Below are 24812 nucleotides of genomic sequence, written 5' to 3' on the forward strand. Positions count from 1 at the left end.
ATGTCGTGTTCCTCAATATGTAGGTCTTCGCTAGACGCTTGTGCTTCAGTCACGTCCCAGGACGACATGAGGCTCGTAACATTGGCAGCTACAGTGGTTCTAGCGATAATCTAAAAAATACATTCAAAGTAGACTTTCAAATAACAGTTCATTATAAGTAAGAGATCGAGGTAGAAATATTATACCTAGACACGGTGTTGGTGAACCTTTTTACGTAGGCCGAGTGCCAAAATTTTCCAAAAATAATCTTTCGACTGTCTGACGTGCCGAGCAGTTTTTAATTGAGAAAAATTAAAAAGTAGTTTTTGTGTATTACAATAAAAAGTTAAAAAAATAACATTGAGATTCTATCTTTCATCGTGTTTCTAGACGAAGGCATATCTTTTATTTTTTTTATATATATTTTTCTTGTTTTCACGTTTTACAAAAAGGTCGTGGGAACATTTTAACCACGCTTCTTTTATAGAATTCGCATAACTGAACGGTTTTCCATTTTCACTGTCATTCAGAATTACTACTACTAGCTCCACCAAGTTTTTTTGGAGTTGATTTGAGGTGAGTATGACACGATTTTCATTTATTTTCTTTCGGGAACCGATTATAAACGATTGCTTTAGTTGATTTCGAAAAATGGACATGACAATTATTGGCCTCCTCTAAGGTGGTGCGATTTGATATATCTGGATTATTTCAACTTCAAACAACTGCGGTGGCCATATAAATTTTAATGCCCAAAAATGTTTAAAAGTTGTATTATTAGTGAACCTGTCAATGAACGTACCTGGTCTACTGGGCTGTATTGTCGATCGGAGGAGCCGGGTTGAGGATTTTCAATATTGATTTGGCGAATTGCATCGTCAACAAATTCTTGTTTGATGATGACACCCTCATTATCATTCTCTGACCTTATATTGATCAGGCTGTCTTCACACTCCTGAAAATAACAACATGATTAATAATATAATGTAACAGTCAATCCATTTCTGGACAAGACCTGCCACAGCTGGATCCTCTGCTTTCAGTGGCCACCAATGTACGACTGCATTTGGCAAGTGAATGTATACTCACCGAAAGACATACCAGTGACTGCAGCACATTGCGTACTTCAATCTGCCTTTTTGTAAATATACAGCACATTGAGATCTATAGGGTCTTAACTGCTAATAGTGACTTGAGTAAATTGAGTTTGAAAGTAAAATAAAGAACTACAATTTAATTAATTGCAGTAGACTGTAGAAAATTGAACCATGTTACAATAATTTTGTAAACTATACCCTACTGTAGTTCTTAAATATATATAAATATATATTTTTTAAATTATATTGTGGTTTTTGCAGTCGCTTCCATATAGTTTGAGAATTGACGAACACACTCTCAGATGCGGCTTCATAGTTTAAATAGAAAAAAACAAAATGCAACTTTTTAATTTGGAATTTATTAAAATAAGTGTTTTATACAAGAACAAAATTAATATAGAAATAAAAATAAAATATATATAAAACCTAGAGAAATAAAAGAGAACAATAAAAATAACTTAATCATCAGTAGGACTCGAAATAAAATTTATTTCAATGTCTCACGATAAACAAAACTTGTAATAACCTAGATTGTTCAACTAGTTCTTAATTATCTTGTTAAATTACAGACGTAAGAAAACGGGCCGCTTATTGAAGCGCCGTTGTGTTATTTCATTTTAACTTATATTACTAAACTATATAATTATTAATCGCTGTTTCGCCGACTGTCACTCTGACGTTTAATGGTTTGTTTAGGTAAGGAATTGCAAATGGCCGACAATAATAGATTTGCAGCCTAGGCAACGGAACAATTCTAAACCATAATATTATACTGTATAATCGATCACGATTGCAGTATCGTACTGTGGCGTAAAAGTAGTACGTTCGGCTGATAACCGAACAATCGGTGGTTCGAATCCAATCGAGTGCGTTATTTTTCGTGTGAAAAAATAAATTATGTGGTATATGTCACACGCCAAAAATACACTCTGATCCGATTTCCAAAAAGCGCCAAAAGAAGTATAACTTCAAAAATATATGTGCGTATGTACTTACTCGATCAATGCAAATCATCTGCAAATACGGCTATATAGTACAATAAATATTCTACCAAAGATTAAATATTTTTTAGGCAAAAGGGCCTCATGTAAGATAATGCCATATAGCTCAGAATATATTTTTTTACATAAAATAGCCATATGAACACAATGGTGTAGGAGGCAATTGCTTCCAAGTGGCAGTAAATGCCATATAGCATTAAACATATTTTTTTTCTCTCGAACTGCATTCATAAGTCATTTTTGTGTTATTTTGCAGTGACGACCCTATAGATCTCAGGGTGCGATATGTATTTACCTTACCATGTTAAAAACACATCATTTTGAAAACAATCATGAGAAAATATAGCCAACAGTGAAAATCTTTTTCGAAAAAAAGTAAAGATCGAACCTGCGTGTCTTGGGTATCGCGCACTGTGCATTACTACTATCCTACGACTGTCGTGCTTAATTACGACAAATTTTAACTATTGCCCTTTTTAATACCTGTTCATAAGCGCTCTCCAAACTGAAAAAATCAATAAACACAAAAATGTATCAGCTGATATGTTTGTTGAGATACGTTTTAGATTATATAATTACTCATAATACGGAGATACGCTTTGACACGTTGCATTCTTGGGCTGCAAGTCATACTAACACCAACGAATTGTACATTCCTTTGCCGACGAGCAGGCTACATACTGCTGTCCATGTGAGAAGCATGGCTTTTCCGAATTCAGTATAGGAACGCATACGAATAGAAGAAGATAGAATAGAAGAAGAAGATGGTTGTACTTATTGAAAAACTTTCGCGGGTGTGCGCACAACAACTGACAGTAGTTTCATCGCAATCGGATGAAGGGAATAGGAACGAATACGGGACAGACAGACAAAAAAAACATTCATTTTTATATATTACTAGCTTCAGTACCCAGCTTCGCACAGGATCGCTTCGTGGTTATATTTATCTTAGATATTTAAAAATAATAGGTGATTATTTTTTTATTATTAAAATATCCGTGTAATACAATATTATGGCAATATAAAAATAATTTTAATAGGAGTAAAGGTCAAACAAAAGAACACAAATATATGCAAACGTTATTAATGTTATTAATATGCAGTAAAAAACCAAAATTGGATGGAACATTCAAACAACAAACTTTGTATTTTATATAATACTAATTTAGAAACCTTCGCAGGTGTGCGTACAACAACTGACAAAAGTTTCATCAAAATCGGATGAATGGTATAGGAACCATTCGAATAAAATAAAATAGAATGAAGAAGAAGAAGAAGAAGATGATGATTTTTCTAATTCAGAAACCTTCACGGGTGTGCATACAACCACTTACCAAACTTTCATCGCAATCGGATGACTGGTATAGGATCGCATACGGGACAGACAGACAGACAGACAGACAGACATACAGACATACAGACATACAGACATACAGACATACAGACAGACAGGCAGCCTATACTCTTCGCGCAAGTGCAAGCTATAAGTTGACAAAGTTTTATTGCAATCGGATGAACGGTATGGCAGCGCATAAAATACGAACAAACAAACAAATATTGATTTTTATATATTAGATATATAGATAGTACATTGTAATAAAGCCAGTTTAAATATAAAATGTGTTTATATAAAGTTGATCCCGACGTTCTGTAACAGTACCTACACAATACATATCAACGTGAACTCTATTGGCATTGTAATAAGGGTGAAATTTATATCTCTGTCAAATAGTATACGCCATTACGGGTTTATCTGCCCTATCCTTCTGTGCACAAAGAACTGCCACAGGACTGCGCTCCTGCTAGAAGAAGAAAACTGAGCTGATCTACTACACTCTCTCGCTCGGTCCTCTTCGTGTTTATTCGGGAGATTGTAGAGCAACAGAGTAAGGCAATCCTCTCACGTGGATACTCAAAAAAGACGTGACTGAAACACCAGTATCCAGCTAATGTATTTCAATGGAGGCTCGCTAACGGCAAGACTGGAATCTCTCAGTTTAAAAATCTCCGCAACTGAAACCGAGGAGACGCGACATGCTAGTTTCCCAGTCACCCATTAAACAGTGGTACCAATATCTGTAAATTTGATGAAAAATCATATATTCTTAACAACATTGGTACCTACCACTGAACTGAAATACACAAGCAATAACAAGTCAAGACGTCAAAATTTAGAGATGGGAGAACTGATTTTTTATTTTAAATATGTGGCAGATGTTGAGAAATACTCTTGCCTGTATAATTACAGGCTGCCAAAATATTCCCGTAAAGATATTACGGAAAAAGCTTAGGATGAAGTAGGAAAGACAATGGGTTTGACAGTTTGAGGTTATGAGATTATTGGCTTTCAGTAGCCCGGTGTGCTAAGTATTTAACTGGCTAGTTTATAAATTCCATTAGCAACCAGTTTGTCGGATTTTAGTTTCTGCGAGAAGAATGGCCTTAGTCTAAGCTTAAGCAATTCAACCTTGCCGCGTTAGGAAAATAGTCGCATATTGAAATATGTATGCAGCAAACACGCAACGACCGTCGCCGAGCACAGCGGAGATAAAATCTCATGCATTCGCCCATAGATAACGACACTAAAAAACTTAAAGCGTCTCTTAAATCAATTCTAATTACCTACTCAACTGATGATGGTTAATACGATGCACTGTGTTAACCTACAGCAGATTATTTTACTAAGCCTTCGGCCACATAGGTAGGTGCTATGCTTGTCTACTAAAAACACTCTGCCAATTTGCACGCTACGTGCTTAGGTACAAATTCATTTGACATTTGGGAGCGCTCAAGTCAACAACTATATGTTACTCTAAAAACTAACCAGAAAGCTACTATTCACAGTGAATTTAAGTATAACTTGTTGGGTGCATAATGTCAATTCATCACACGTGTTATTATTTATAACCTAAAAATACACGACGTTTGTCATACTAAAGAAACATCCGCCATCTTGCAAAATCACTAGGTTAGGTAACACAATGAAAATTACCAATACGTTTGTTCGCCGGGAGACTCACGAGGTCACTAATAATCTGATAGCGAGGCGCGAAGCGTGAAGTGTGGCATTGCGATAGTATAGTGTGCGTCCGCGTAGTAGTGTATGTCACCAAGCACGTAGCCACCTGCAAGCAAGGCACCTGACTATGTGGCCTTAGCCTAAAACATTCACCCCAACCTAACCTTAATCTAGTATAGTTAATATAGAAGGTGTTTGCATTAAATTTGTTTGCCGTTGGCTTCCACTAAACAGACAAGAACCGTGATTACTTTTGCAATACTTATTTCGTAAAATCGAATGAAAAAGCTTTGTATAATTACATAGTGTTTGTTCCGTTAGATATTAAAACAATATTGTCTTCAATTTGTTGTTCACTTTAGTCGTGCTTAGTTACTGCGCATTTGAAACAGAATTTTGAATACCCTCGCCTAAACAAATTAGAAATCTACTTACCTCTTTTAAATGTATACTATCGTCGTCCTCGATGTTTTCCTGTTTGACTGACACGTCAAATCGACCCTTGCTGTTGAAGTGATTTACGTCAATCGATAGGTATGCACCGTCGCTGATTACCTCCGCCGTTTCATGTGACAATTCACCGGTTTCTTCTTCCATTTTATGCGGTATTTGATATTAAAATCTGTCAATAGCTTCACGACCTCAGGCTAACGTGTTACACTGGCAAATACGCTATGGTTTCGAGCATAGACATCAGGACTTCAATTAAAAAAAATAATTGTCTATGCTCTCTGGGGAAAATAAAAAGAGATTCGACGGTATCGTTATGGGGAAAATACAATATTCTTTCACTGTTACATGCATATTATTCTAAAACATTAGTTGGTTCTTGTCGGTTTACAGGAAGCCAAAGCAATGACATTTTGAAAATAGCCGATTATACTGCATTATTTGTTAGGTTAGGTTAGGTTTGGTTTCCATTTAATATTACTTATTTTTGCCTTATACCTAACTTACTGTCATCCAAAACAAGGATTAACACCCCCCCCAATTAGCTATAAGTAGGGCTAGCTCAGTCTATTATTGGATTAATGTAATTTGCAATAACTGTTTTTTTGGAATTCTAGGGGATAATATCCATAGGTACCTACTACATAAATTATTATGTCAGTTTTCAGATGACAAAACCTAATAACTCGACTTTTTGACGAAATTGAGTTAGGTATCACTATATTCAGACTCCTCTCGTTAAGATCTATAAGATGGCAAAACCCAATATTTCGTAGACCCGCTAGTATTGGAGTTATGAGCGTTGGCATTTTGTTATATCCCCAAAATGATGAATGTTGAAAGTTGAGAGAAGCATATACAGCAAAATATTTCATTCTGCCATCTTTCGTTTCCAAGGTTTGAGTGAAATGTATAATATGACAAAACATAATATCTGCCAATACTGTGATTTTGCCATCCGATATTTTGTTTGCTAACCAGCGCTCGAAATGGAAAAGTTTACGAACCGGAGCCCTCGACAAATTTTCTGAAGATATTTACATAGTCATCAAATCGTATGTGTATTTTATGAAAATAAGTGTGCAGATTTTCTATTCTATGGCCTATCTAGCTCAGACGGTCAACATATTTTTTCCACGAGACGGAGAGATAATTTTACAAATTTCACGAGCCGGAACGGCGCTCCGGTGCGTTCCGTTCCATTTCGAGCCCGGTTGCTAACACCATGGTAGATAGGTATTATAAGATGACAAGATGGTTAGAACTAACGAAGAACGAAGAACCAGCAGGATAAAGAAACCCCTAATAAATCTATTAGAGCAATACTCTCATTGGTAACGTAGTTTTAAAAATACCACTTTCTCTCTATATACCATCAGGTGGAAAAATAATGATCCGGCAGTCGGTGTAAGAATTAATTGTCCAGCAAAATCCGTCGAATCTGATCCTCAAACGTCAGTTAGTGGTGCTGAATTAACAGATATTATACTACAACAATAATTCATTCTGACAAATTCATCGCCAGCTGGCTTTTATGGACAACATTTAAGAGGAAGACATCCACAAAAAAAAAATGGTTGATGAACGAGTCCAGATCGAGGCATTTAATAGAAAGCCTCCAAAACACGAGAGCCATTACTCCTGTGAAGATGTTCCTATTTAAATATGCTTACCAAGTCATTTAAATATAAAAATTATGTAATGGTGAATATAAAACAATGAAGTTTGAAAATGGAAGTGGGAGAACTGCATATCGTCACTGTTCTGGCAGAAGACACTAATTCGAAAAAATGACATAGGTACGTATTGAGTTAGTTATACCAAAATGTTTCTTATTTCAAACTTTACCGTCTGGAAACCTTCTTAATAAATAAACCGTCTTTATTTTAAAGTCATCCTTTTACGATTACATAATAAACTCACATGATAGACCATTTCAAACATTTTAACAACTTCAAAGTCAAATTACTCAAAACTAGTATTGTTCAGTTAGTGTGTTCTGCCAGAACAGAGACGATATTATGATGTAGGTATTTAACAAAACGGGTTTCAAATTCAATAAACCTTATTAGATAGGTACATAAGACGATGAATATATTACATGTAAACGTTATATTTATGTCTATCAAAGAGGCAATGAATGAAATCTCCAAACAACACAATGCACATTTCATTAATGCACAAAAATGTTATTACAGTAAACCAGGAGATAAAACTACAGCTAAGGAAAGATCAAACCAACTAGTAATAGTTGTTTATAACAAGTTCTACCATGTCTGCTAGTATCCACAATTATTGTGTACCTACTATAAAAGATTATTGTTTGATTACAATTTAACTATTAGAGAATGCGCTTCTCAAGAATTCTCTGAAGGTTATAATGTGGCACGAGTCAAACGGTGGAGAGGTTCTAAAGACATCGCATCATGTGTATTTAAGAAAATCGTGATTCTTTTACCTGGAATCAAACTCGTTGTCACATACTCAAAAGCTGCAGATGGACAGACCATAAATATTAGTGTGACATGTATGTTTACTTATGCATTATAAAAATACCTCGGTGAAGAAGCTGATTGACCAAAAATTTCTTCTATCCTCTCATACTAGACTCGAATGTGATAGTGACCATTCAAGAATAGAGACAGCAAAAAAAAAGGTTGACGACAAGAACTTAAAAAATATGGAAGTGAAGTGATACATACGTCCCAAATTACTTTTTTTGCTTTTTCAAACTACTTACAAAATCACAAATTCATCGCAAATAAGATAAAGAAGGTAGGTAATAAGTTAAAGTTGTTAAAAATTAGATGGCTTTGATGGCAATGAACCTGAGGGCAATGTAGACGTAAAATATATTGTTAAGGGTTAAAATTTTAAAAATATATATTATGATTTAATCGTTTCTTTATATTAGTATATCTACCTGTAAGAGCATACCTAATATGGAATTCATATTATTTCATGGAACGGAAAATTCTCATTAGGAATTATTTTTGCAACCCTCTGAAAATATTTGATGCCAATGTCTGTATCAATATGAACCTATGTAACATTTTTAATCAGTAAGTGTCAAGCATTAAAAAAATATATTATGTTAAGCCATTTTTTGAAGTTTTATTATCCAATTACCTCACAAATCATGTTAGTTTATCTTACCATATAATTACAATATATTGGAACATAAGATGGCAAAAAATTATAAAATGGAAAATCTGGAAAATCTTTTTTTCTACCAAACCTAAAGAAACAAAACTTTGAAATACTTATTCTATATCTAAAACTCATTTCGAATACATCGTTTCATTATATTATTTACCAAAGACATATTCACCAGAAAGATTCAAACAATCTCAAAATTTAAAACAGCTCTCCTGCACATATCAGGTTTTGCCATCTGAATACTGAATTTATAAAATGAAGATATTATTTAATATAATTACTTTCTTCGGTAATTATGCTATACATGGCGTATTGTAGTTATAAATTACAGTATTTTCTTAATGCTAATTTCCTCAAGGCATACGTCATCTCAACCACGCAGCACGATCGTCCATCCCTTACATAATTTATTATTTACTACGTACATATTTAGTAATTAATTCCTTTATAAAACTAATGACTAAACATTTTATTTTTTATTACTAGCGCCTATTTTATATAAAACAAATCCGCCACGTTTTTCGATTATTTATTTGCATTCGTCATTTCGTGTACTTTATTGTTACCTACCTTTTTCTGGATCTTTGTTCATCTTTACTGTTACACACCGGGCGATGGTCTTTACCCAAGGATAACACATTTAGGTACGTAGTCGAGCAGGGAATCAGATCAGGTGTTTTATTTAATCGTTTATAGACATCAGGGTAACGGTTCGACCCGCTTTTATTTAATATTTATAAACACCAAGAAAAGCCTGGTGATAACAGGTAGGTGTCACTACCTATCAGTTCAAGGGTCACAATAAAAAAATATAACAAAAAAATTACGAGAATTTGAAGTAGAATGAATAGTTGAATAGATTATTATAAACAATGAAGATAAAAATGTATTAAAATTTATTACATTTTAATTGTAAAGTTTTGATAGTAGTACTATTTAATAGTAAAAGTATGAGTCAAATAAAAATCGCCGTTTCACACAATTCCGAGGTATTTATTTGTTCACTCCCAAGTCCAAATAACAGACGGTGAACAGCAACCAGCATACCGAGCGAAGAAATAGAATGCATCTTCTTCGAACTGACGGGAGATGGCAATAACTATATGGTTTACAATAATGAGTTTCCTTGTGCGAACAGGTACTACTAATTATGAATGGGGTAGTGTGAATAAAAGCGATTAAAACCAAATAAGTTTCCGATTTTCTTTATTTATATATAAAATATAAAACATATTGTTTCTAAATACGGTTATTAACCAAGCTATCGTCATACTCAGCAGGTATCTTCCATTTGTCAAACGGCTAAAAATGTTGGGTTCATTCCTTCAAAACAAAAACTTCTGTCGGCTGACATTTTACTTAGACAGAACCAAGTCCAATCTCTTTGGACATAACTATTATTACCATAACAAGGAAAACTCTTAATAATTAAGAGGAGCATGCATAGAACATTAAATAACACCAATAATTAACAGCCATAAACGAAAATACGATGACAGTTGTACATTTTTTTTGTATTTAGTGACGTCACACGTATAACGATTCAATTAAGGATATGTCTTTACCTACCAGCGCATTTATTCTATACACAAGACAGATATCGGCCGCTATCGGTAACTATCGAGGGTAGATTTTTTTGTATCGATGTATTAGCACTTATTGTAACAATTACAAGGTTGTAATTGTTACAATACGTGCTATGTTTTAACAGCACTTCTATGTGTTAAATTTTATAGTGGGATAGACAGTTTTGACTGTTTAGAAGGCTAATTTATTGTAATTGTTACAATACGTGCTCATACTTCGATATAAAAATGAAAAACTACCCTCGATAGCAATCGTGTGTACAGAATAGATGTGCAAAGGCACTTAGCGCAAAAATACGAAGCTTGCACACATTTAAATTTTTATATTTTATATAACACTAAATTTATTTTTACATTATAAAAAACTTAATAAACTAAATTTTAATAATACTTAAATATTACCTACCTAATAATAAGATGGGGTCCTTTGACAATTTTTACATTTTATAACATTTTTTTACAATTGTAAGTTTACTTTTGACTTAAAATTAAAAATCTTTTTCTTTTCAATGATTTCAGATAGGTACCTAAATATTTACTAATTGATACAGTTGAAATTTTAAATTATCAAAAACATGTATATCGCCTTAAGCCCTGCGAAACCAAACCATAACGGAATATTCTTTGTCAAAAAATACACCTCTATCTATAAAATATCTAAAATTATGCCATATAATCATACGTGAAATAAGATATTCTATAGATAGAATTAAATATAGGTATCTATTATAGTTTTGTTTGAGCAGCGCATAACAATATAAAAAAAAATTACAAATTACGTGACACAAGTGGTATGTTTTTATAATTCAACTAAAATAAATAAATATGAATGAAAAAGTGTCCACCATATTGTAGAAACGCCCAAACAAAGCTATGAACTAGCCAACACCCACGATGGAAGCGCGGCTTAAGCGTCGGCAGTCCCAAGTTCAAATCGTGAGTCTGGCATGTACACATATTATTTTTCAATTTATGTAGGGTCAGAGTATGGACTTAATAGGTTGAGCAAGTGGCTGACATCCGTTTCACGTAAAACCAAAATCAGTTGGAGGCCCATGTGTTCCTATTAGGATCGGATATGGTTAAAAAAAAAACAACTAGCTTACGGTAGTGGAGTTCGATACACTTGAATTTATGTCACTAAAACCTAACGTCCACTTACACAAATCCAAAATACAACAAACGAGATTTCTCAGAGCAAGTGGGTTTGAAGTATTCAAAAACTGTATTTAGCACAGAGGCAATAGTTATTATTGTATGGTTTAAAATAATATTACATACGGTTACATAATAATATTATGTCGCTATAGAATGGGCTACAAAAATATTAATTGTTAACGTTATCGGTTGATGATAAAAATGACGTACGCGCATTCGGTCACTTCTCGACTGACCATTATTTCAAAGTCTTTACTACAGATACTTTATCCTAGCTAATTAGTGAATAGGTAGCTAACGCTTTTATTGGTATAATATAATTATATATTGAAATTATGTCCCAAAAATGCGGGATTTTTTAAAAATAAATAAATCGTGAAATATGCTTCAAATGGCCTTGTCTGAATACGCCAATTAGGATGGCCCTAATACAACGGATAAATTTCTACCCACCTGACAATTTGACCATTGCCTGGCGCGACAAGTAACGGTCAGTCATTCATCAATCGTGGGCATATAAACACTTACCTAAGCTAAACCGTCAAGTACACGCACCGCATGACCCAATGAACAATACCCAACGAGACTGATAATACGACCAGGATTGACAAACAGGCCACGGAGCCAACCTCAATAGCATAAAAGGTCAGTAACTGGCATCCTAAACATACCCTCCCCTTCCCCCCAGCATCCGAATCATTCTTTCACAGTTTACAGTTCAATAAAAAGCACAGCCAGTGCCATGCTACCAAATTTTATGCATGAGTAATTACAATTATCACATTCAAAAGGCTTTTCCCCAGATTGCGTCTTTTTGTGCAATTTAAGGCAACTAGACGTTATGCACGAGTTATTACACTTTAAAAATTATGGCTTTTCAACAGAATGAGTCATTTTGTGTATTTTCATTTTTCCGGACTGTCTGCATGATATGCATGATATACATGTATTTGCATTTTACACACAGTTAAATGGATATTCACTAGAATGAGTCATCTTGTGTGTTTTCATGTTACCTGCTTGTTTGCATGAATAATTGAATTTATCACATTTAAATGGCTTTTCACCAGAATGAGTCATTTTGTGCTTTTTCAAGTCACCTGACTGTCTGCATGAGTAATTGCATATGTCGCATTTAAATGGTTTTTCACTAGAATAAGTCATTTTGTGTGTTTTCAACTGACCAGATTGTTTACATGAGTAATTACATATATCACAGTTAAATGGCTTTTCACCAGAATGAGTCATTTTGTGTCTTTTCAGGTCAACTGAACGTATGCATGAGTAATTACATATATCACATTTAAGTGGCTTTTCACCAGAATGAGTCATTTTGTGTGTTTTCAAGTGACCAGATTGTTTACATAAGTAATAACATATATCACATTTAAATGGCTTTTCACCAGAATGAGTCATTTTATGTCTTTTCATGTTACCTGACTGCCTGCAAGAGTAATTACATTTATCACAGTTAAATGGCTTTTCACCAGAATGAGTCATTTTGTGTCTTTTCAGGTCAACTGAACGTATGCATGAGTAATTACATATATTACATTTAAATGGCTTTTCACCAGAATGAGTCATTTTGTGTGTTTTCAAGTGACCAGATTGTTTACATAAGTAATTACATATATCACATTTAAAAGGCTTTTCACCAGAATGAGTCATTTTATGTCTTTTCATGTTACGTGACTGTCTGCAAGAGTAATTACATTTATCACAGTTAAATGGTTTTTCACCAGAATGAGTCATTTTATGTGTTTTCATGTCACCTGACTGTCTGCACGAGTACTTGCACTTGACACATTTAAATGGTTTTTCACCAGAATGGGTCATTTTGTGTGTTTTCATGCCACCAGACGTCGTGCATGAGTAACTGCATTTATCACACTTAAATGGCTTTTCACCAGAATGAGTCATGTCGAGTGGCTTCATGACGTGACCAGGACGAAATCTTGAAAAATGACCATCGTCACATTTAACCAGCCTTGCAACAGAATCGGTCGTTTTCGCAATTGTGGTTTTGTGTATCGCTTTGTAAAGCAACATTAGGTCGAACGATGAAAAAAAATCAAAACAGTTACTGCATACAAAATTTTCTTTGTGAAACGTTTTTTTTTCCAGTTGTATAACAGCCACTAATAATTCTGTGTTTACCATATTCGATTGACAAATATCACGTTTACTATTGCGGCAGGCGACATCTTTGAACCTTTCTATATATTCCTTGGGTTCTTGCTTAATATCTTGTTCCTCAATGTGTAGGTCTTTGCTAGACGCTTGTGCTTCAGTCACGTCCCAGGACGACATGAGGCTCGCAACATTGGCCGGAACAGTGCTTCTAGCGATAATCTAAAAAATACATTTAAAAGTATTAAGAAATTATGAGATTTGAAAATAATAGTTCATTATTATAAGTATGAGATCGAGGTAGAAATATTATACCTAGACACGGTGTTAGCGAACCTTTTTACGTAGGCACGCGTGCCAAAATTTTCCAAATATAATCTTTCGACTGTCTGACGTGCCGAGCAGTTTCTTTATACGGAAAAAATGAAAAGGTAGTTTTTAAGAAATCTATTAAAAAAAGTTTAAATATTACAATGATAGATTCTATCTTTCACCGTATTTCTAGACGAATGCAGATCTTTCATTCTTTGAATATTATGTTATTTTTGCTTGTTTTCAAATTTTTCAAGAGTCGTGGGAGCATTTTAACCACGCTTCTTTTATAGAATTCCCATAACTGCACGGTTCTCCATATTCACGGTCTGTCAGAATTACTACTAGTAGCTCCACCAAGTGTTTGCTTCTTATTTGGTACAGGCATTTTTGTTGGTGCCAATGAAATAGTTTGTTACTGTATTACTTGGCTTGGTTCTTTACACACAAAATGACACCAGAATTGCTGCGATCAGATGATTCGGGGAGCGGCATCCACCGCCGCCTGATGAGGTGAGTGCGATAATATTATGTGTCACGCATAAAGCATTAGGAGCGATTTGTTTAATTATATATTTACGATAAACGTAAATTCTTGAAGAGAATTTTCCTATTATTAATTTTTATACAATACGATCTGTCATTTATGCACGAGTTTCGGTTCCGTTTGCGCATCGATTGGTAAATACCACTGGTAAAAATAGTATTAAAAACTCTATAAAATACGCATAGCTATGTCGGTACTGGGTGGTGTGAATTGGTACATAAGCTTTGTTTTTACTTCGATTTTTGGAGTCCAGAACATACTTCAATTTAAATCAAGCACAACCTTAAAAAGCTTGACACAATCATAATTATTAATATATACTTATATCATTTTATAAAACGCGTTTTCTATCAGAAACAAATTGATTATTGTAATGTCATTTAACACTTTCTATAAACCTATTCGATATATGTGAGAACGTGACTATGGTGTGGTACTTTATATAATTATGAAAATCCAGAATGAGGTTCTCGTTGACCTCATGTATGCCTATCCCTAATGTATTGTCTGCTGGTTTGCAGCTGTCTTGAGAATGGGACTGGTTTGATTTTGATAGATGAAGTGTATCATAATTACTATACTAACATTAACACATCTTCCATAAACGTAATGTATAGCTCAATCATTGATATACTACTTGATGAGGAGTTCCCATACAAGTGTCATTTTAAAAATGTACCACAGAAGAAGATATTACGAATATCGTCTTATAATATTTCCCTGTAGGTATAATGCGTTAAGACCGTTAACATGGATTCCCGAATTTCACCCGTATTTCCCTGGCTGTAAAACTAAATTTGCGTTCTTGGAATAGTGACCCTCAGGGTGCTGCAACCCAAAGCTTGCAACCTACCAAAAATTCATGTCTGAGCGGACAGAGCAAGTCGTCATGAGCTGACTATTAAGGCCGGTCCGGACCAGCCGAGTGATTTAGTGAATTATTATTATTATTAAACTGGCGCTAGGGGCCGTTCAGGTCCATGGCCGACTGCACAACGTTTTTCCAGGCATCTCTGTCCAGCGCTCTCTCTTCCCAGTTGACTATCCCCAGCCTTTCCGCATCCCTTTGAATGTTGTCCGCCCATCTCCGTCGAGGGCGGCCAAGAGGTCGAGTGCCAGCTGGTGTGCCTTTGTAAATCCTATAGAGAGTTCTAGATTGTTCAGATCGTACAACGTGGCCCGCCCATCTGAGCCTTCTTGACCTCAGAATATTAGTGATTCTAGGTTGGTATCGGTCGAAGAGCTCAGCGTCTGTGCGGATGCGCCACCGGTGGTTCTCATTGACGGGTCCAAGTATTCTCCGGAGGATTCTGTTTTCAAACACTTGGAGCGCCTTTTCTTGTTTTTCTGTTAAACCCCACGTTTCACATCCATACATGACGATTGGCTTGATGACCACGTTATACACCCGGAATTTCGTTTTGATGGCCAGCATTTTGGACCTGAACAGACGACTCAGCGCGAAGTACGCTGCATTTCCACTTCTCAGTCGGTCAGAGAGCTCTAGTGAATTAGTAACTGAAAAGTGTCCGAACACAGTGCATTAGTGAGTGACGCGTCAAAATGAACAGAGCGTCGAGAGCGACGGATATTTCAAAGAGGACACCATTCGCGCGACACGAGAGTGCTGCCGTCTGTCGTTACTTCAAAAATAATTCAAATGACACTGTGCAAAAACGGCGTTGTTGAATTAAATCGATTTATGCTCCAAATTCCTATTGATGAATACTAATTTACATAGGATACCTACCTATTATATTTTTGTGTGCTTACCTATGTATTTTTGTAGTTTGTTTAGGTAATAAATAGGTACTTTATGCACAATATTAAATCCACATCAGACATCTGTCGAGCCGCCAAAGAAATGTTTTGCACATTCCCAATTGTAGAAATATTTTTTTAACAATACCTACCCTTATCCAATGCATCAGGTGAAAGATCGTTTTCTATTTTAAAGCGTGTAAAAAATTATTTGAGAAGTACTATGGGAGAAGAAAGATTTAATAGTATGGCCATTTGACTTGATCCGCCCCTGATTTTATGCTCCATTGTACTTACTGACTACAAAAAATAAACAGAATGATAAATGAATAATTATAAATTATAATTATTCTAATGAACACTAGGATAATGTGTACCTACCTACATCTTTACCTACTTTCAATAACAACAAGTTTTCTGTGAAATATTTCCATTATTTATCAAAGTTTTAATCAACAAATTATCCACTTTACTAAATCACTGGCACAGTCCGAACAAGGCTTTAGTTAGAGTAAGATGCAAGCTAGATCGGGCTTACTCATAATTATTGCCAGGTCGTTTTCGAGACAAATATTAAGTGAGCTTATATCGAGTTAAGTCCGCTGATAATAAAACAGTAAGTTTTAACACTGGCCGAGTCGCTGAAAATCGGGCGTCATTTTAAGAAGCATATGATTAATCCAGTAGTGTATAAATGAGCTCGATGCTACCTACATAAGACATTTTTTGGAAATCGATGTTACCACCGTTTTTTGCACGAAGAAATAGTTTGACTTTGATAACTGACGAATAACAGGAATGTATATTTATAACAAAAACACTGATAGGTTATAAATTTGATTTGCGATTTTTTTATAATAATTCAATACGAAACGAGAAAGACCTTATAATTATGTTGCTTTGGAGGCAATCTGAAATCTGATTTTGACAGCTGAACAGTGGGATAACTCGTTTGAGAAATGCGTGTACAAAAAGATATGCTGATGCTTTGTATCTTAAGATGGCGCTGGCACTGTTCACAATATTATGTATGGATGCAATATCGCAAGTAATTTTAAAGTACGCACACGTATAAACTGTTAAAGTTCATTGAAATTAAATCATTCAAAATATTCTGCGGAATTACAAAACCACAGACTTACTTTGTCGCCATGCCAGCATGTGACGTCTTCTGCTACCTACCTACAAACAATATTGTTATGACAAAAGTACTTTCTGAAAGAAGAGTTCGATTGGTCATCATCAGTGACAGACATCACATTCAAATACTGCAGGTCAATGCGCCCACTCACACTAAACCAGATACATAGGTAAGTGAAATAGTTGTAGGAAGCGTGTATAACCGAGACGAGGATAATATCTACCTATTTAAATTTAGTCACAAAGCTGTGATAGGATACATAGCCGATGGAAGAAAATATCGCATAATATACAATTACCTGCTGTACTGGTCCGTTATCTGAATGCGAACATCCAGGTGTTGGATTTTCATCATGGAAAGGGTGTATTGCATCTACAACGAACTCGCGTTTAACGTCAACCAGCTGGAGGTCAATCTCGGGATTAATTTCAGCGAGTCGCGTTGCTGGATACTGAAGGAAACATTATGCATTTTTGTAATCATATAAAAAAACAATTTTGAGCTCGCGTACCCATTTTATAACAATGCTTACTTATATAATTGAGGTAGGTAGCTGTCTAAATGTATGTCAAAAGGTTTTTGAAAGAAAGTTTGACATCCTCGTATGTTCTTAAACAATTTGTAAAAAATATAAACTTATCGAAGGTATTCTGCTAAAATAATTATAAAAAATCGCAGGAAAGGACTTAATAAATAAAAACTAACCTCAAAATCGCAAATGAATTCGTCTGTGTTCTCCTGCTTTATATAGATGCGCGTGTCAGGGCTGTTATGGTGGCTGGTTGTTACATCAAACTTGTCTTCAGTACCAGATTGGTCTCCATCACATTCTCGCTTGACTTCCATTGTTGCGTATCAACAATCGTACCTATGCATTGTGCTAGAGACAACTTTCTGTTGTGTTGTATATAAGTGTTGCCGAAATGCAGTCAATAATATTCCGTGTAGCTATTATCTGATAAACAAGAATGTACTTATTGAATTTTGTAGGTATTATGGTACAGATGCTAATGACAAGAACACCGCCTACACGTAGAACTTTTATCGTAACTAAATCGTGTGTCCTGTCGCTGGAGACTAGTAGAGTGTGGAGCCGTCACGAAAAAAATATCGCCAGTGTTTACAGTATAGGAGAAAAAAACCCAATTTGATTTATTAGTTATTATATAGTGAGATGCGCTGTTCTCGTTATGATTGCTGAAATGCTGACGATCATTTTGGTACCATTGTTTTGGTTAGACAACAAAACATACATATAATTGTGTCACCGTGTCAAGTGTGTATTTTTATTATAGGTACCTAGTTTCCACAGGAATACTTTTCAGTATTGCGGCAACACTTTTCTAATATTACCTTGAAAGGATCCTCTCTGTCACATAACACGTGGCTTCTGGAATATATACCCTTAACATGGATGCAAAGCAACGATGTGATGGAGGACACTCCGATATAGAAGGCAAGCCTTTGTTTGACACGCTGAGTATCCATCCAAACAATGCGGTCGTTTCAAGTTGCAATTTCGAGGTTAGTTTTTGGAAACTAATTTTTTTTTACAATAACATTAGATTGAGAATAACAATGATTCGTTTTACATTATAAACTGTAGCTTTTTACAAACTATGTAGGAACATATTGTGATATTAATTGTTTCAAAAAAATACATGTTTATACAATTTGACAGCTAGTGATATTAAAGGGTTGGTTTGTTTATCTACTAATTCATGTTAAATATAAATATTATACAATGATATATGGTGATGACGTGACATGAAACTGTTTTACCGTGTTTACAAAATGTAATAATGCTTTTTTCAGCACTTTAATATGGCGGACCTCTCTAATATAAAATCTGAGACAGATGATCATCCAGCTGTCGTCAAGCGCGAGATTATTGAAGATGTTTCACATCCATTATATGATGAAGATCCTCAACCGGGTTGTTCATATTCAGATTACAGGCCACATCATCAGGTACGTTCAATTGTACGTAGGTATATGTGCCGTTTTCTTCCCTTGATGCCGTCTTATAATATTGAAGGTTTGAATTTGCAATGCATCTTTGAAACTCATTTCACCATTATTAATTCGCTCCAACTTGTTTCATTTAGTGGTTTTAGCTCACACTGATATTTTAAAACAAAACCATGAGCATTTATTTATGATGATTTATACATCACAATCATTCGAATGTAAAGCAATAATTAATAGGTACGAATCTAAAATTGTGATCAATTGTATGGTGAATAAATGAAATTAATCGTCCGTGAGTTCTTTTTAGGCAAGTAGGTAATACAAGGTAAGCCTATTGTCTACAAAAAACTACTTGCAGCCATAAAATACAATAAACGGAAGCTATACCTACATACGTGTGAAATGGGGTGGAAATAGACCAATTCTATTGTCAAAACTTTATGTAACAAATTAATGTTGTAAGCCTCAAATTTTACTAAATTATCTACCATGCTGCATGACAACATAAATTGAGGCGTTCCAGCTAAACAGTTTGACAGGTCAAAACTGGCACACTGCGCAAGCGTTATAAGTAAGCCGGAATAGTTTTAGATTTAACGTTTAGTTCACTGTATCAGCAAAGTGCAAACCATTTTGTGACCGTCAAAAATGATTTGGTCTGAAACGTCAAACCACTTCTCACGTCTGTCAAAGTAATAACTCTCCAGACAGGACCTAACCTAAAAATGATAGTCATTTATTATATTCCGTACCTATGTCATTTTCTCAACATAATATTGCGTTACCTACCTATGAACATTGTAATATTTTTAGGATTAAGAAAAACTGAGATTCTTCTGCATTTATATATTGCGCGATGTTCATATTAATATTTTAGTCAGTGGGAGTTCAGTAGAATTAGGTAGGTATATTATTGCGTAGTAACCGATACCAATTATTCATTAGTAACCATATGCGAACAATAAACCGCTTTTGGTCGTGTTGTCCCATGACTCCACCCAAATTGTCTATCCATAGAGTTCGATTCGATATCATCACTTGTTTGGTATATAGTGAGAGGTAGTGGGGGTCGCCACTCGACCGAAAAATTACAACAAAATGGATTGACTCAACTAAATGATTTCACTAAAGTACTCGAGTCAATTTGTCTATTCGTACACGTTTAGTTACTAAATTGCTCGCCACTCGACTAAACTACTCCTAATCTACCTAATCGAACCGGGCTTAAGTCTGAGGGCCTCGTAGGGGCGGCCAGGTCGAGCGGAGCCAAAAAATGTATGGGGACCACCATGAAAGCGCGGAGAGTGAGCGGTAGACAGTCTGGCCGCTCGTCGAATTTGCAGCGTTTCGAGCGGCTAGCTAGCGGTGTGTCAAACAAAATTGACTGTTCCCTCGCCCTTCCTTTCCCCGACTTCAAAAAACGTCTGCAATTGGTAGCTTTAGGTAGCCGCTGCTATGAATCTTTTGGATCACAAAATAGTTTGTGTTTTACGCGCGTCTTAGTTTGCTATTCATTTTTATTTGAAGGAAAATACCTACTAAGCCCATATTATTATGAAGTACACTAGCATGTACCTATACTTTTAAGTTTTTTTTTTTTAATATGTACAGGTATAAATAATCTAATGCATTTAAGTTTTGTACTATGTATTCCATTTGAGTCGTTTTTTGCTACCCGGTTTTTGACTTACGGCATCTTCTGGCACTATGCGCACTCATCAATAGTAAATAAACACTGTCAATAAATGCAGTTAATTATATCTTATATAATAAAATTAATACAACAAAGTAGGTACCTACCTATTGAGTCAAGATTACCTACATATTGCCTGAAGATGTCGATTGCAGAGATGCAGAATTCCTCCAACTCACACGTACGTGCACATATAAAAATTAACCACCAATATTATGTGTCATCACTGTCATCTTCAATAATAATTGGATAGGGAAATAGATACGTTGTTATTGTTATTAGGTACGTCGGTAGTATTCTTTATCAAGTCTCTAAACCCGCCACTGATAAAGGTACACTGATGAAATTTATTTACGATAGTTTTAGATTTAAAATGCACATTAACCTTGATTTTGATATTAACAAGGTACACAATATGTAACAGAGCAAGGTTCCAATGAATTCGGCGAATGGCTGATAACCATTCCTCGTAGGTAACCAAGCTTCTTTGCCGGACGAACTATTTGGCGTATGTTTTTGGTCCGCGCACTATGTAAGATATAAAAAAAGTCTATAGGTATTATAGCAGGTACGTCCAAAATATTGTAATTTTGAAATCGGAAATGTCTATTTTTAACTAAATACAAATACATACCTACTATAATTACGTTATTCCTGCTCCATTGTATTTTTTTAATTATGCGGAACATAAAATGAAATATTATTATTATATTGCTGGCGACAAAATAATTTTGTTATGGGTGTAATAATAATAATGCCGATTGCTTACGCGGCAACTAATAACTTTCTTATTAATTTATTTCGTCAGGTGTCATGTTTCTTGTCAAAACCATACGCGGTCAGCGCTGTGAAACCTTTTATTATTTTATTATATTATTTAATTCTGAATAAAATAATGTATAATTAATTTTTACCAGATTTTATATAATATTATTATTAACGTTTCAAAAAATGCGCTTGTGCGTTACTAAACATTTCAAAGTTTTCAATTCTTATTGTTTTTTTTAGTAGTTCGGCATTTTTTCTGGTTCGGTTAATCTTATAGGTATGCTGAGAATTCACTGTTTTTGTGAAATACGGGATTTTTACATATACAAATAAAACCCGCTTCTGTGTGGGGAATTATATACATAAACCTTTATCAATTTTGATCTAGTGACTGTCGGGCTATGTAAATTATTTATGTTTATTTACATAATATTTTCCATATTTAGCTTTGCATGTATAATAAAATGAACACTTTATAAATACACACTTGTTTACGTAGGCGAGTGTAGTCAAGATCTCAATAATTCTTCTTCTTCTTGGTAGTACACTCATGGCTGAGGATCGTGACCAAATTTGAATTTCGTCTTCCTTTGAGCGACCAAGACTTTCCATCCTTCTCGATCTTCCGCTTCTCTCAGGGCAGAATGGATGGTGCAATAATTATTACATGATTACAAATTCACCAATACTAAAAACGTTGTGAAACCGCCATCATGTGCCGAGTTATGCCAAGTCCCAAATCAAGATAAATAAAAAAACATTATATAAACAGTTTTAAAGTTGCATATCAATTGTTTGCAAACATTTGTATAAAAACAATTCATAGATACTATTGTAAACAAATGTGCATTTTTTTTGTATTTCGCCACGAATAGAAAACGTATGCAAACGCACAAACAAACATGCGAGCGTGGACGTGTCTACAGATTTTGTTTCACTAAAAGTAACGCCGTGTGGTCTCGACGAATGTTGTTTTGATTAAATCTCATAAATCTGTATGATACGGGCTGCCCAGACTACATTTAATTGATAACAATGTGTGCAGGTGAATACGTGTAGACTTACAAATGTTTGTAATGTGAATTTGTTAAGCGATATCAGTTTACAATGTGGGTATTTTACAAAAAGATCATACAATACCCTCTGGTTATAATCCAAACAACTCTGTTCAGGTTCTCGATTTCTTTAAATATATTAAATGAATTTTTATATTGAAAAGGTGACGTGCCACTGGCTCAAACCGCTGGTAAAGGACGCTCCTACGTGGGACAGGCCAAGCATTTGGAGCGGATAATTAGTCTAGACTTCATCGCGCGTTGCATGAGCGTTTCCACCAGGTCCGCGGCCTAAGGGTGTATCCATGAGCGCAGCGATAAAATTAAACCTCATTGACGTGCATATTCAATCGTAAAGACTGATATATTAATATTTTGTAGTTGTGATCCTTATCGTCACAACTACAAAATAAAAGAGAAAAAAGAAAGCTCTCTAGATTTGGGATGGAATAAAGTATAAAGTTAAAGAGCTGAGCATGAGACATAAGCAAAAGGCCATGGGTTACGTGCATCCTTTTCAAGCTGAACAATAATTACTTCTGTAACCTCGCAACTGACAACTGTAAAAAAATTAAATTAGAATACAAAAGGGGATTGCACGGCTGAAGGCACGTGCAATCTATGATTAAAGATGTACTTATTAAAGTCCTGGACGCCACACGGTCTTGATACCGTGAAAGATTATAATTATATAGCAGTGTGGAGTAAAGGGGAAATAATAAATGAAAGAGCAATTTATGTACTTGACCGAAACTATATTATAGCAAAAAACAAGAATATTACATTAAAGGGTTATTAAGGAAATACTATAATAAAGGCAAGCAGCTAAGTTTTAAAAGAAACATTGGAAGATAAGTGAATCAAATAGTAATAGTTTTAAAATACCAAACTTGGAACGACACAGAGGCTTGAAGCACTGCGGCTGCAATCGTGCTGCTTTAAGTGACGTCCATTATAAGTTTTGGGTAAAACCAAAGCAGAGCACGACTATCCTGGATGACAGACAGAATCAAAAAGCCGCGTTGCTTCTTTCGCACCTCGCGACGTCCGTTGCGGCCGGAAATTCCAACAGCGACATCTCTTATTAATCGCGTCGCTCCATCGACGTTACCATAGATCATCGTCGGGGTTGCCAGAAGTATAAATATTGGTTATGTTCATTTTGAACATAACAAGACTCAACAGCTGAAGGAAAATTTTCGAACGAAGCGGTACGCAAACAATAAGCAAAACGCAACAGTATCTTCAAAGGAGGTATGGTGCTTCGAACGGTGTCCAATAATGCAACAAAAATACAGAATGGACATTATTTATGGTCGCTTAAGAGTTTGCATTATATTTTTGTCTATGCTCACATGACAGCTAGTTGGGGTTGATATTAGATTTTACAACCTGTCAATGAATATTATATCTCCCAATGGTTTCGATAACCGGAATCGTTTCACAGACGCCTCGTCTGTCATTTTGAATGGATCCGTCCGGTTACCAAATCTTATCAACAAAATTTCAGCGTGAATCACTTCCATTTTGGGTACCTACGTGTACAATAACTTAAAATGTGGTAATGACATTAACATATTATTTAATCAGTACTTATATTAGTTATCGCTGAATTCTTAAAACGATTGATTGTTGTACGTAGATAATTATTTCTTAAAGAAGCTACTCGTACTTACTTCAATATTTACCTCATAATAGTGTTATTATAATAATCAGTACCTACGAGAATGTGAACGAAACTTCCGATGTATTTTACAAACCTAATATTAATAAAATATGTATGTTTCTTTATAACAAAACACAATAAATACCTACTTAATTGAGAATTTAAATACAAAACAACACTTCCAACGGTAATATGTAAATGAAAAAAAACAATAAATAAAAAGCCTTTCAACGTCACGTTCCGACATTAAATCTGTCAAAATTAGCGCCTCAACCGTCGAAGCTTATAACGCTCAAAAGCCTCCGCCACTTTCAGACGC

The 24812-nt window shown here is 35.0% G+C and overlaps 2 long non-coding RNA genes across 2 annotated transcripts in view; one reads left to right on the forward strand and one right to left on the reverse strand.

The window, feature by feature from the left end:
• LOC147077567 (uncharacterized) overlaps positions 1–24812 on the forward strand; it is a 64436-nt gene that overhangs the window by 33331 nt on the left and 6293 nt on the right. The gene's annotated exons all lie outside the window — the stretch shown is intronic.
• Positions 11521–18458, reverse strand: LOC147077568 (uncharacterized). The gene is made up of 3 exons (XR_015069847.1): positions 18046–18458; positions 17639–17791; positions 11521–13801 (listed from the first exon to the last, which is right to left on the reverse strand). It is a non-coding gene; the product is annotated as an uncharacterized LOC147077568 (long non-coding RNA).

The sequence above is a fragment of the Rhyacophila brunnea genome, unplaced genomic scaffold (assembly GCF_057557595.1).
Source record: "Rhyacophila brunnea isolate RB1 unplaced genomic scaffold, BYU_Rbru_1.0 scaffold_13, whole genome shotgun sequence".
Taxonomy (NCBI): domain Eukaryota; kingdom Metazoa; phylum Arthropoda; class Insecta; order Trichoptera; family Rhyacophilidae; genus Rhyacophila; species Rhyacophila brunnea.